At 38.6% G+C, this 9,849-nt stretch overlaps 1 long non-coding RNA gene across 1 annotated transcript; it reads left to right on the top strand.

Annotated features, from left to right (window-relative positions):
* Positions 1-450: 450 nt before the first annotated feature.
* LOC144457000 (uncharacterized) lies at positions 451-6,346 on the top strand. The gene is made up of 2 exons (XR_013486257.1): positions 451-567; positions 1,170-6,346. It is a non-coding gene; the product is annotated as an uncharacterized LOC144457000 (long non-coding RNA).
* Positions 6,347-9,849: the final 3,503 nt, after the last annotated feature.

The following is a 9,849-nucleotide window of genomic DNA, read 5'->3' as shown; positions in this document are numbered from 1 at the left end:
TCTATCATATTCTGTCCCTATACCCTTCACATGCTTGACCTTCTTCTGCCCGGGAGTCCTTTCTCCTCTTATCCTTCTATTGTTTCTCTATAAGGAATCTAATGAACTCTGAATGGGATGTCCCAGTGAAGACTTCTCAGTGTAATTAAGGTAATGAATTCAGAAGGTAGTGTGAGAAATGAACTCTCAGAAGTGAAGGTTCCTCAAAGGGTCAAATAATTCTTGATTACTACTTTCAAAATCCTCCCCCACTCAGACTCCGTTTTTAAGCACTTAACAGAAAGAATAAGCCCTGCCCCACCCCCAACCTGAGCCGTTTGTCCTTGGCTTTGAATTTGTGCCTGGAATGTAAGCCCCACCTCCCAGTTAAGGGGATAGGAAGAAACTTTCAAGCTTAGAATGTAAGCCCACCCCCAGTTAAGAGGGTAAGGGATAGTGGTGGGTGGAGACTTCTTTTCATGGTGGGCGGAGATTTGCTTTTATAAAGTGGCCCCTGTTATTCGGTCTTTCTCTCTCTCTCCACGTGTATGGAGGAACAGACAGCCATCTCTCGAGATTGTAATAAAGGTAACCTTTGCTTTCCACTTTGAGAAGTCTCTGAGTTTAATTTGGGTTGGGGTCGCTGTCCCACACAGCTTTGGAGATTCCACGAGATTTTTCGCCCATCTGTAAGACAGACTACCGCCTGGATTCTAGGGGTCAGGGTGCCCTTGGAGATTTCTCCGTAGCCCTCAGACCAGATTTAGGGAGCCTGTCTCCATTTGGGTAAAGTCTCCAAGAGAGATGCTCAAGGGGGAAAGCAAACGCAGGGCAGCTGTAAGATTGTGTGAAGGTGGGGGGCGCAGTGAACAGAGTGAAATAGAGTGAAGAATCGATCAGTCACATGAGTTATATGCATACAGCCCGACAAAAGCAGCTCTCAAATGTCCCCTTTATTTGGTAGGTCCCTGACCTGGAGGGAAGGCGACAACCCTCAGCTAAATTAACTAATTGCTAAGTCTCTGACTTGGGGCTGGGGGGACCCTGCCCGACTAAATTCCAGGGACACTGAGAGAGCATTCAGTTAGTATGGGGGCAGGATGACCTCTTCTGTTAGTTAATCTGTTGAGTCACTGACTCGGAGAGAAGAGCAATCTCTCAGCCAAATTCATTTGTGTAATTGCATATAGGTAAGAAAATTATGGGCAAACCGCAGTCTGAAGTAGTAAACCAGAAGCTGCCATTTGATATTCCGGAAGATAGTCTTTTAGGGAGTAGACTCCAAGATTGGAACGAACTACCAAAATAAAAAGGGAAAGGTAAAAAAAAGGGTTTTTTTGGATTAAATATGATGTGAGGACTCTGCAGCAATTTGTTGTATGTCTGTTTCGTGTTTCTGTTTGTGTCCGTGGTGTGAATGGAGGGTTTGAGAGTAAAAGGTTTGGAAATAAATAAATGAATGAATGAATAAACAAACAAACAAACAAATAAATAAATAAATAAATAGATTTTGGAGGCTTTTTTCTTAGTTCCCTTTAGGAAGTAGGAGAGAAAAGGACGATTTAGAGCAGAAATTGTTACCACGTGTCTTTTCAAGGGAATATACAAATTTGTGGAGGATATTTCCTTTTAAAGGGCCAAGAGTATTGGATTTAAAACAAAAATGTTTTTAATTGTTTATTATTAATGATTATAAATTTGGATCAGATTGGATTTAAGTTCACTGTTTATTGAGATGTGGTATTATTAGTTAATGTAATTGTTGAAAGTACTAAGAATAATAAGATCGATAATTTTCTACTTGTGATAATCTGGAAATGCAGCTGATGTTATCTGAACTTTATTTAAGTTATTACTATGTTTCTAAATTGTACTGTATTTCTAAAACTCTTAGATTGTAAAATTTGAGGAACCACTGTGAGGTAGAAATGATGTTTAGGTAACTCTTGAGTGGGTCTTTTAGTGATAAAGATGAGATAATTTAAAACTGTTAAATACCAAGTGAGGTATATTTGATTATAAAACTGATAGGAGATTTTCATTTAAAATCTTGACTATTATAAAAAATATATATGTGGAGGTTTAAAGTTATAGTTTCAGCATATTAATGATGAGATGAATTATTCTCTCTTCAAAGTGATTGGGAGTGCATACATCTAAATTGATAATGGGTTATTTCAAAGTTTATTACAATTTTGGGAATAATTTTATATTGTATGCCCTGTGATACAAACATTTTATTGTAAAAAAAACTTATTGATATATATTTGGAATTAATGAGGTATTCTCTCATATTAGGACCTCAATTAGAAATTGGAAAAATAAAAAAATGTGTGTATACATGTATGTATGTATGTATGTATGTATGTATACATATTTGTTTTTCAACCCAGGCCTTCTTTAGGCCAGCTACTGGGTTTGTTGAGGGATGGGCCAGGTGGGCCAGACTCAAGGCAGGGACTAGTAGGCCTGGGGGAAATCCAGGCTACCAGCCACCAAATTCCTGATTGGGTGTGTCATTGTGGTAGAATCAGGATGTGGCCCGAGGATATCGACCAGTAAAAAGACAATGGTGGGCTAGCATAGATAATAAAGAAAAGCCAGTCTAGTGGGGTGGGAGTGGCCCCAGGAGACTGGACCTGGTGAAAGAATTCAGAAAGAAAGAAAGATCTTTATTGGGTATGTTCTAAGTTTTTAACATACTGCTTACAGATTTCTGAATGTGATGTAATCTAGTAAGTAATTGTATTGGTTACATTGTTGGAAGGGCAATCTATTTTATAACCCAGAATGTTAAATAAAGAATTGTGCCTTCAGAGGGGCAGCTAGGTGGCGCAGTGGATAGAGCACTGGCCCTGAAGTCAGGAGGACCTGAGTTCAAATCCGGCCTCAGACCAAACACTTGACACTTAGTAGCTGTGTGACCCTGGGCAAGTCACTTAATCCCAATTGCCTGAAAATAAAAAAATAAAATTTAAAAAAAAAAGAATTGTGCCTTCAGAGAAAAAAAAAGGAATGAATCAGGGCTGTTGGGACATTCTATATGGTCCTGTTTTGTAACATTTCCTTTTAAGTATTGTAATTTAAGAAATGAGAACCTCCAAGTTTTGTCTCTGTTTAAAGGGAAGTTTTAGCTGGAATTATCTGTCTTTCACTTATGAAGCTTAAAATTGTTAACTAAGCTATTTGGAGTTATTGTTTAAGCCAAGTACTGGTAAAAGTATTTTGTGTGTGAAAAGAAACTTGATAATTATGCAAAAAAACAAAAACAAACCCGATTTTGTCAAATCTCATAATTCTCATACAGATACCTTTTGACTAGAGAATTTAGGAAACTAGGAATTTTATGGTAATTAGAAAATTGTAAGCTGTTTTTGAGAAAGGGAGATACTATTACAAAAAAAATGTTTTGAAATCTTTGATACTCTTTTTAGAGAGCCTACTAAATTTCTATTTGCAAGAAAATTATGTCCAAACCTACCATGAACTTAGAGTTTCATTCCTGGGTTTGTTGTATTCTTGGACTGGACTTAACTGGGTGCTTTTAGAGAAACAGTTTCAATGGGAGCAGTGTTAGAGATCTAAAGCTAGTGATTAATACTAAAGCATCTAAATTTCTGTAATCCATTATTTAAAGGAATTATGAGAGCAGTAGTATTTGTCTGTGATCAGTCTCTTACTGTTACCAATGTGAGATTAAATTCTTATTATCTAGTATATGTGATTTTGTGGGACAGAAATTTACTATTGTTGTGAGCTTTGATTACCAGGATAATTGTCTGAGTTGTCATGAAGCCAATAGTAAGGAAGGCATGTGCTTGGCAGGCTGAGAACTGATAAAGGTGGATGTCTGTGCCTGGGAAGAGTTTTGAGGACGACCTTGAACACAGCCTAGGTAGGATCTTCCTGACTCTATTTCCCAATTGTGCTATTTCCTTTCTGAAAAGGAAAAAATTCCCACCTGATTAATCCTAAGCCCTGCTTTTAACATCCAGTGACTGCAAGATTGGCTATCAGATATGACTCATGCCTGGAATCAAATAGAGCTATGGAAGTTCTTTCCTTCTGATATGATATATGACCTTGTCCCTCTGGAATATCTCTGAGTTATCATAATACGATGCAAGTATGAATAGCTTACAATTTTAATTTACATTCATGAACAAATAATAATATAGGGATAACATCCTCCTAGAGAGGAAATATTTAGACAAAATAATAAGACAAAGGTGTAATGTGATAGATGTCTAATTAAATAGGATAGCAAATTTTGAGAAAAGCAACAGGATTAGACTGATTCCTCTAAGAATTATATACAGATGTATATGATTGGCTTCCAAAATGTATCTGTCATGGAAATCCAACTTTTAAGCATGTTTAGGTAAGAGATCACAGATTTGGATTTTTACACTAAGCCAGAGAAGTAGAGCTCCCTTTTTGAACTGCCTATAAATTAAACCTATTGTACATGAGCAAGGAACTTAATGTTAACATTGGTAATACTGATTGTATTGATTTGTATGGTTCATGTCTAAGGTTTTCTTTGTTATCTTAATTACATGTAAATCTCTCTTCTCAAAACTAGTCTATTGTGGGCTCTCTGATTAGTTTAATCGGTACCTGACTTAATGTAATTATGCGATTTTGCGAATTATGAGAAAACTTTGTTGTATTGTTTGGACCTAGTCCTGTGTGACTGGGAAAACTGAACCATCTCTGTGCTTTTAACTAAAGACTTATGAGGGATTCTGTGATAACTAGGAATTCAGTTTCCTTAATAATACACTGCAATTTGTGTTATTTAAGAACTTTTACACCAATTTAGTAAGGTTTTATGAACAAGAGTGGAAAGGCATGCAAGCTATTTAGGGCTCATTTTAGAAATGTTCCTTAGGCAATGTGAGATTATGGAACATCTTAGGTTACTATAGAACTGAGACTGGTGTTCCTGTGTGTGTTCCCATATGAGTTAGAGTTCTTTACAATTAGGTCAGGGGTTTGTGAGAGTGTTATTTTGTTATTTGGATAATATCATACTTGTTTAAAGTTTTGTTACAATTAATAATGTTAAAAGGAGAATGGCTTGTGGTTTATTTTGTAAATGTCATCAGAGAAACATGGCATGACTGAAACATTTAAGATCCTACTTAATATATTTATGTATGTACTGGAGCCTGTGGACACTGGGTTCTGATGTGAATTTCTTGAAGATCACTTTTCTAGGAGAATGGGCAGAAAGCTGGTTCCTACAAGAAGATAAGAAGAAGATGCTGAGATGCTGCACTGAAGATGGCTGGAACAAATACCAAGGACCAGAGGACTTTCATTGGTGATGTTCCCTGCCAGATAGCTGCATAAGAAAAGACTTTTTGAATCTTAAAGGGACGATTGCATTATTATTGTTTTCTTTTAGATCTCTGTATCTGTATTATGAAGGGGCTGCCCCCTTGATTTGTCAATGCCTGTATTTACAGGGGTGATAGAGAGGAAAAGAGCTGAGAAGAATTTGAATTCAGATTTCATGTAAAAGGTGCCACATGTTAGTTTTCATAAGAATGATAATTTCTATATGTGATTATATGGAAATGTAATTGATGTTATCTTAAGTTAATTGTTAGTATTACAAAAGTTATTACTGCTTCTAAATTGTATTGTATTTCTAAAAACACTTAGATTGTAACATTTGAAGGGAATTATCCTACTCCCACTGTGTCTCCCCTTTATGTAGGACTCCTTGTCCCATTTTGGTTAAGATAGAAGGAAAAGAAATCAGGCTCATGGTTCTGAAGAGTCAGGGTGAAGTGCCAGTTTGAGACCACCCTGATGGTTACTAAGATTTAGTGGGATGTGAGAAGTCTTCAGCTAGTATAGAAGAAGAGGAGGGACTGAATGGGATGTCCCAGTGAAGACTTCTCAGTGTAATTAAGGTAATGAGTTCAGAAGGTAGTGTGAGAAATGAACTCTCAGAAGTGAAGGCTCCTCAAAGGGTGAAATAATTCTTGATTACTACTTTCAAAATCCTCCCCCACTCAGACTCCGTTTTTAAGCACTTAACAGAAAGAATAAGCCCTGCCCCACCCCCAACCTGAGCCGTTTGTCCTTGGCTTTGAATTTGTGCCTGGAATGTAAGCCCCACCTCCCGGTTAAGGGGATAAGAAGAAACTTTCAAGCTTAGAATGTAAGCCCACCCCCAGTTAAGGGAGTAAGGGATAGTGGTGGGTGAAGACTTCTTTTCATGGTGGGTGGAGACTTCTTTTCATGGTGGGCAGAGATAAGGCGGCCCCAGTTACTCGGGTCTTTCTCCACGTGTATGGAGGAACAGACAGCCATCTCTCGAGATTGTAATAAAGGCAACCTTTGCTTTCCACTTTGAGAAGTCTCTGAGTTTAATTTGGGTTGGGGTCGCTGTCCCACACAAACTCCAAATTGCCAAATGCAATGACCTTTTCTCAATCTTCATCCTTCTTAACTTCCTTGCAGTATTTTGCAATACTGATCACCTCCTCCTTCTTGATCCTGTCTCCCTTCCTTGACAGTTCCATTCTGGTTTTCTTCTACCTGTCTGTTTTGCTTAACTGCTTTCCTTTGTTATCAAGAATAGCTTTGGTGTTATAAGGGAGGGTAATTGGGTAATGGCTGTAGTATAAAAGATATATGTATATAGATATATATATATAGATATATATGTCCATAGACATTAAAAAATAAAGCATATGGAGGAATGAGGCGTATGAGAGAGTAAAATCACTTAACCACTTTGAGCCTCAGTTTCCTTGTTTGTAAAATGGAAGGAATGATAATACATGCACTACCAACTTCACCGGGGAGTTGTGAGGCAATTGCTCTGCAAACTTTAAAGCATTATGTAAATAATAATAATAATTATTATTATCCATTGTGTCTCAGTCTCCCATTGTGTGTTGGGAATAGTCCAGACACATATCCTTCATTGGACCCTCAAACCATGTTTATTTCGTGATGTGGATAAAGCCCAGAAACCAAAATCAGTTTGTTTGGGTTTTTTTATTGATTCTAATAGGTAAGAGTTAAGATAGAGTAATGAATAGAGAGCTGACTTGAAGCCAGAAAGACCTGGGTCCAAGTCCTACCTTCCATACATACTGTCTGTATGAGTGGTTGAGGAGCTGGACTGTGAGTTTGGCGTAATTTAGAAATTAAAGAAATGGAACTATGGGATTATGTAAATAAAGACCCTCGGGGCTGAGTTTCAAGAACCAGAGGAGCCTTACTGATTTCTATCTAGAAGGAGGCCTCCCCAATCTCTTGAGATTTCCTGCCCCACTAGGATATTCTGATAAGGCTAGGTTTTGAGAAATGCGTTATAATTCACTGGAACAAACCTGATCTTTGCAATTCTTGAGACTCCAAGGTTAGCATGTTCTAACCCCAAGGTTAACATTCTCCCCCAAATAATCTGACATCCTGTCCCTATTACTCAACTTCTCCCCAAATAAGGAGAGTGGCTGAGGAGATCTGCCAGAGAGCTACTTTTGCTTCTGGTAATGTCACCCTAAGGCTATGTAAAAACTACATATCTGCTATATATCTGTGTATCTCTCTTTGTTCTGTACTTTGCTATCCACCAGGCAACTGCCCATCAGCTTATGCTAAGCAAACTTTTTATCTTCTACCCTCCCCTCTTGATTTATCGATCTCCAGTCAAATGGACCAAGGTGGGAGGAATTATTTACTCTACCCTAGGCTCTTAGGACCTGCCTTAAGGACTTTCTCAACAGACCTTTGGCTAGTCACTTAATTTCTCCGTGTGGTAGACAATTCTCCAAGACCGCCTGAACTGATAAAGGAAGTTCCTGTCCAGGAGTGTCCTACACCTATGGTTCTATTTCTTTCCTTGACACTATTCCTATGTAATGGGCTAAAAAGTATGGGCATTGCTATTCTCTGAAAGTGCAAAGAGAACCACCTTTAGAGGTCTTTGCTCTCCAGGAGTTTAATATATAAGACAGACAATGCCAAAATAGATAAACATATGGAGAACAGGCAGATAATGAAGGAGATGGTATAAACAAAGATGACAAACAGGTAATAGACTGGAATAAATATTTAGATTATGTGCTGGTCAGGGGTTAAGTACATTAATGGAGTGATGAGTTGGGAAGAGTCATGGAAATTCCATGTTTAGACAGAATGGGGGTGGACTGTCTAATTTATAGAACTTCCTGTCCAAACATCTCTCACGGCACTCACAGCCTGTGTTTAAATATGAATATCCCACTGCCCTTTTTCAGAGAGCTCAAAGTGAAATACACAGACACGCTTTCCCTGAACTTTACAACATCCTGGTGAGTCAGGTCACCAAGACTATTATTCCCAATTCCCATGGGAGGAAACAGATCCAGACAGGGCAGTGATGTAGAAATCTTTCCAGAGATCCCAACACCCAATCCAGGCTTCTGTTCTCTAGGAAGCTACCTGGCCTCCCCACAGTCCTGGGCAATTCAAATAAGCATCAACAGATCCACTTTATAATATCATTTGTGATCTCTTACCTCAAAGGAACAAAAATTACAAGCTGCCTTGAGACAGGAAGTTACTCCAGGGCAGGGATCAGGTCTTAAGATTTTTTTTATTCCCTCAACTCCTAACTCAACTCTTATCCTATGGTATTGGGTACATGTTGTTATTGTTGTTGCTGTAGCTCGTTTTCAAAGAGGACCAAAATGACATCACTATGCCAGGGTCAAGTTTTAGTGCCTGACCATGGTTCATCAGACCAATACTAGCTCTAAATGTTCTACCACAGGTGGGCACAAATAGTCCATGTGAACCTTTGAGGTGGATTCTCTAAGTTTGCATATCTTGCATTTTTCTTGAGCTACCTCAATTCTGCTTTGCTCATAGAGCACAGCACTTTTTCTGATGTGGGTACGCCATGCCGAGTGGGCCTGTGCCAATGTCTCCCATGTCACACAATCAATTCCAAAGTTCTTAAGAGAGACCTTGAGAGCGTCCTTGTATCACTTCTTCTGACCACCATGTGAACACTTGCCCTGTGTGAGTTCTCCATAAAATAGTCTTCTTGGCAATATATGTTATGCATTAACAATGTGGCCAGCCCATCCAAGTTGCCCTCTCTGAAGCAGAGTTTGAATACTTGGCAGTTTAGCTCAAGAAAGGACCTCTGTGTCTGGTATTTTATCCTGCCAAGTGATCTTCAGAATCTTCCTAAGACAATTCAAATGGAAGCCATTCAGTTTCCTGGCATGGCACTGGTATATTGTTCAGGTTTCATAGGCATATCTGAGTGGGTGAAAAGCTGCAATGAAACAGACATCCTCAACCCCTATTCATTTTATCATCTCATATGCATTTAGGTCTACTGTGATGAGGCAATGTTAGGCCAAAGACTTACTTTGGTGCTCCTGAAAATCAAGGGTTTGGCTCTGTTGTTCATAATGCCAAACAGAGGTTACTGAAGAGGAACTGTGAGAGGTGCCAAGGATTGTGCTTATCATCTTATCTATCTCCTTATTGAGTAAACTCTGGCTCTGAAAGAAAGCTCCAGGTTCACTTACATTCTAGCCATTGTGTGTGCCTATATTACAAAGTTTGCAAAAGCAGAGCTACGAGCTGATATGTCCTCTACAGATCCCAAAAGCTAGGCCCTCCCTCTGTATTCACATCCTAACCTTCTACCCAGACACCCTCTCCCAGAACAGTTCTGCATTTCTTCCTGGCATATATTTTGTACCATGATCTTCATGATTCTTCTCCTCAATTTTAATTAAAATATTTTTTCCCCTACAGCCCAATTTATTTTAGGCTTTTAAGCTGATATTAATTGACTTTGACTGGTATCTACCCACCTGTTATCTCCCATTATACTAT

Source organism: Phascolarctos cinereus, unplaced genomic scaffold (assembly GCF_003287225.1).
Source record: "Phascolarctos cinereus isolate Bilbo 61053 unplaced genomic scaffold, phaCin_HiC Scaffold_4;HRSCAF=312, whole genome shotgun sequence".
In the NCBI taxonomy this organism is placed as follows: domain Eukaryota; kingdom Metazoa; phylum Chordata; class Mammalia; order Diprotodontia; family Phascolarctidae; genus Phascolarctos; species Phascolarctos cinereus.
This window is presented reverse-complemented; position numbering and strand designations above follow the sequence as displayed.